Below are 5000 nucleotides of genomic sequence, written 5' to 3' on the forward strand. Positions count from 1 at the left end.
ACGAGTTTTCGTCTTAGAGACATAAAAAGAACAACCACGGAAACATTGAACCCTTTTCTTTTATAATATATACAGTTCAAAATTTTTAAATAAATAAGCGCTTTGTCAGAGGAATAGAACTGATGTGTTGCACTTTCTAGTATCTGAGTGGGGTTTCTGCTGCTAAGGACCCACCCATTAGCAAATGACGGCTATTCATATGATAAGGAGATGGTGATTCAGTGATCTCCATTGGGTCATGGTGTGGCAAGATTCACTCCGGGGGTTTTGGGCCACAAAGACATTCTAGGGCCATTAGGATATGGCCTTTGTCTTTGCGAGAGGTGTCACAGGTTTGTTCACACCAACTCATCAATATGCATTTGTAGGGGCACAGATTTAGGAATGGCACAGGACACTCTGAAATTATAAATATGTGGTAGTGAAACAAGACATACTTTCTGAATGCTAAACTAACATGTGTTTAGCCAACACCTATGTTTACAAGGCTCAGAAATAAAAAGTCTTGTGAATAAATCTTTACAATGTGTTTTTGTACAAAGTCTGAGCACCTCTGAAACAAGGTTTTTCCAAGGGTATGTTTACATTTGATTTAAATTAAATTTGTTTTTACTACATTCCTTTTACTTACATGATATTATTGCTGAGGTCTTCTAGAATAGAATCATATATTCCATTTGTGCATCAATGTTTTTAGTTAAGCAAAATGTACAAAAACATCAAGGGATGTCAGACAACTTAGAAAAGTCTAAAAGGCCTTGGACCTTAGAGTGTTAAATGACTTATTTAATTAATTAAAAAACACAGCACAACTGACCGAAAAGCAGAATAAACGCTAAATCGTCTTTTTTTGATTGATTGAAATTTCACCTGTGAGAGGAGCTCTCTGAGTTTACGCCTGGGTCGTAAACACCTAACGGCGCCCCTCAACAATGTCTGTCTTTTTGAGCATTATTTCCTTGGATGGTAAATTACTGGCCTGGTATTGTGTGTTATTTCCAAGCATTCCCTCTCGCCCCAGGGGCAATCTCTGGTGTCATACCCAAGCATTCCCTCCTGCCCCGGAGGCAATCTCTGGTGTCAGACAGCACATAAAAGTGGACAGTAGTGTTTTAGTTAATGGGTTGAAAAATCCCTCAAAATGCACTTTGATATTTATGGGCTGTGGTAGGAGTGTATGTGTCCCCAGATACCTCTGCTGTGTGTTGGACTGCAAATCGGCCTGCGTGCGTGTGTGTGTGTGTGTGTGTGTGTGTGTGTGTGTGTGTGTGTGTGTGTGTGTGTGCTGGTAGGAGTGTGTGTGTGTGTGGGTAGGTGTGTGTGTGAGTGTGTTTGTGGGTAGGTGTGTGTGTGGGTAGGTGCGTGTGAGTGTGTTTGTGGGTAGGTGTGTGTGTGTGTGTGTGTGTGTGAGTGTGTTTATGGGTAGGTGTGTGTGTGTGTGTGTGTGTGTGAGTGTATTTGTGAGTAGTGTGTGTGTGTGTGTTTGTGGGAAGGTGTGCATCTATCTGTTAGTGTGTGTGTGTGTGTGTGTGTGTGTGTGTGTGTGTGTGTGTGTGTGTGTGTGTGTGTGTGTGTGTGTGTGTGTGTGTGTGTGTGCATGTGAGAATCAGACATAGGGCCTCATGCAGTACACATTTCTTCTTATTTTTGTTTGTATTCACGATGCGTTCTGTTCTTATTTTGTAAGTACCCATTGATTTCTGGGATTCACCAAAATGTGGTCGAGATCTCTTACCAAGATAAGAAAAAAAGTTGTGTTTTCACAGTCCACACATTGTTTGTCGAACACAAGGAAAATATCAAAAAAAAAATGCAAGAATATCCTGCAACCAAATGTACACACACGTTTTAACTTAACAGAACGTCACTTTTCTGTACACATTTCACGACTGCTGAACCACTTCTTCTTACAGCCTTTTTCAGTGGCCTCTCCCCAATTCTGGGGTTGTGATTGAGTATTTGCAAACCTGATTTTATCTCATATTTATTATACCGTTTTTATTACCTATGCCAATAATAAACAATCGACCATGTGCCTCCAATTAATAGTGAAGTTGGAGTCATCACTCATAATGTAACGTAATGGTGCATCTGGAGTTGTCTTATTTTTTACTCTTAACAGAAATTAAGAGAAAATGTAAGAAACATTTAAGAGAGTGTTGATGCATGAAGCCGATTGAAGAATCCATGCATTTATTTTTGTGTATGTTTGTGTATGTGTATGTGTGTGTGTATGCGTGTGTGTGTGTGTGTGTGTGTGTGTGTGTGTGTGTGTGTGTGTGTGTGTGTGTGTGCTTGTGTGTGTGTGTGTGTGTGTGTGTGTGTGTGTGTGTGTGTGTTGAGCAGGCAGTGACAAGCTGCTTCCGTCTGTCGCTTTAAGACGACATCGGGGGTGTTTAATTTTTTAAGGGAGAAAGAAAGAGAAAGAGATAGAGAGATGGAGGGAGAGAAAGGGAAAAGAGTGAGAGAGAGAGATAGAGAGAGGGAGGGAGAAAAAGGGGGTAAGAGAGAGAGAGCAAGAGAGGGAGAGAGAGGGAGAGAGAAGGAAGGAGAGAAAGGGGGATAGAGAGACAGAGACAAAGTGGGAGGTGTTTCAGCTGTGAATGTTGTGACAGAGAGTGAGTGAGAGAGAAAGAGAGAGAGAGGGGGGGAGAGAGGTAGAGAGCGAGAAAGAGAGAGAGAGAGAGAGGGGGAGGGTGTAAAGGGGAATAAGAATGAGACCTGGGAGTGAAGACATTGAAAGAAGGAGGGCTTTTGAGTGATAGAGAAAGAAGGACGGACAGAGAGGGAGGGGAAAGGGGAGGGCTCGGAGGAAATGATAGAGAGAGAGGGGGGGGTAGAGAGAGAGATACAGAGAGAAAGAGAGAGAGATACAGAGAGATAGAGAGAGAGAGAGACAGGGAGAGAAAGCATGTTGCTCTGTAATGCACTCTGAGCAGGCTAGAGTAGAGCGAGGCAGAGAGAAAGAGAGAGAGAAAGAGGGAGGGAGGGAGGGAGGGAGTCATTCACATGGTCTGTCACACACATGAGCATCAGACACAAACACACACACACACACACACACACGCGCGCGCGCGCAGGCTTGTGCCCTCTCTCACTCTCACACATGCTTGCACGCTGCGAGAACGAGAGGTGCCTTGCTGTGGACGTACAGTGAGACCGACACACACACACACACACACACTCACACACACCCATCCTCTCTCTCTCTCACTCACTCAGTCTCTCTCACACCAGCGTGCGGTCACACACCCACCCACCCACACACACACACACACACACTCACACACACTTGCCTGTGAGAGGCTGGCACCAGTGTTTTGAAAAGGGGGGAAACTGGAGCAGGCTGCACAGAGGACGTCCCTGCTCTGACCGGCTCTCTCTCTCCCTCTCTCAGGCTCTCCAGGAGGGACCCACAGCGGCAGCATCTGGCTAAAGAAGCGCCTGGCTCTCCGGACTCGGGGACAGCCACCACCACCACACCTCCGTCTCCGCCTGTCCGCCCTGTCGGTCCGTCCGTCCGTCCGTCCGTCTCTTCCATCACAGTCACCCTCTTCCGCCTGTGTCTTTCCTCTTCCCTTTTTTTCTCCACACCCCTCCATTCATCTCCCTCTCTCTTTTTTTGATCTCTCTCTCTCTCTCCCTCTCTCCATCACATTGCTCCTCCGTGTGAAGGACACTGGCGCTCGTGGCTCTGCGAAGTGAAGGAGGAGAGAAGCGGACGAGAGGAGAGGAGAGGAGAAGAGAAGGGGGGGTCGTGTGAGTGTTGAAGCGACGCCTGAGCTGAAAAGAGAGAGAGAAAAAGAGAGAGAGAGAGAGTTCTTACCTGCTGGCAAGATCAGGACAGGAGGAGGTGGGGGAGGAGTAAGAGGAGGTGGGGGAGGAGTAAGAGGAGGTGGGGGGCGTGAGAGAAGAAGCCCGTCGTCGGTCGTCGCTTTTTTTTTGCTCTCTATCATTTCCTCTCTGTCAGTTTCCTCTGTACCTTTTTCTCGCTCTCCGTGTCTCTTCCCTCTCTTTTCTCTCTCTCTCTCTCTGTCTGTGTCATTCTGTTGCTCTGCTTGTTCCTTGGATGTCGCCTGGGTTACGCCCGGCCGCTGGAGCTTCCCAACACTCCCTCGCAGGGCGGACGGGACAGGAGGGCTCAGGGAGATAAGCCACGGAACACGGAGCCAAAAAAGAGCTGGATGGCGAAGAACCTGCGCTCCTTCGTCGATCTCTCTTCTTCTTCTTCCGCCTCTCCATCCCTCCGTCCCTCCTCATCCCTTGTTTCGGACGATAGGTCCTGGGTCATCTGTCCCAGGCTTTGATTGTTTTTTTTTCTTTTCTGTTTGAGTTCCTGTGATTTTTTTGCCCCTAAAAAGTCGTTAATCCGATGGAGGCAAAGTTTGGGATTAGGTGAATCGGGGAAACGGAGAGAGAGACCGGACCTGTTCCTGAACTCCCCCGTTCGAGACGGACTGCTGTGTGTTTCTTCTCATTGACTGGCCATCCATCTTTTCTTTCATTTTGCCTCGTTCTCGGACACTGAAGCATGGAGGTGTTTGATGCGACGTGTCCCTGTGTGTGTTTGTGAAGTCCACATGACAGCAGCATAGTCCTGCGACCGTGTTTCTACGTCCAAATCCGGCTGCCGTCCATTTGATGTAATCGGATCTGCACTGTTGCCTCGACAACTGTCCCAAAGCAGGGGACCGTTAACAGCCATCTACGACTGTTTTGATCTACTGAACATCTCTCTTTCTATAACCTACAGCTGGGGCACAAGGGAGGGGAGGACAGCTAGTGTTCCCCCCCCAGCAAGGACCTGGGAGGCAGGGGAGAGCCCATGGAGACAAGAGGGGGTAGGACGGTACTTTCTTCTTCTCTACTCAATGTCTCTGTCCTGCCAGCAGCATGACTCCTCTTAGCTCCTGTCACTGTGTTTGGAGAGGGAGTACCACCTACCGGAGCAACACTTGATCTGGAAAGACAGACACTGCCTACAAAGAACTACAACTACC

This window comes from Sprattus sprattus, assembly GCF_963457725.1.
Source record: "Sprattus sprattus genome assembly, chromosome: 21".
Classification (NCBI taxonomy): domain Eukaryota; kingdom Metazoa; phylum Chordata; class Actinopteri; order Clupeiformes; family Clupeidae; genus Sprattus; species Sprattus sprattus.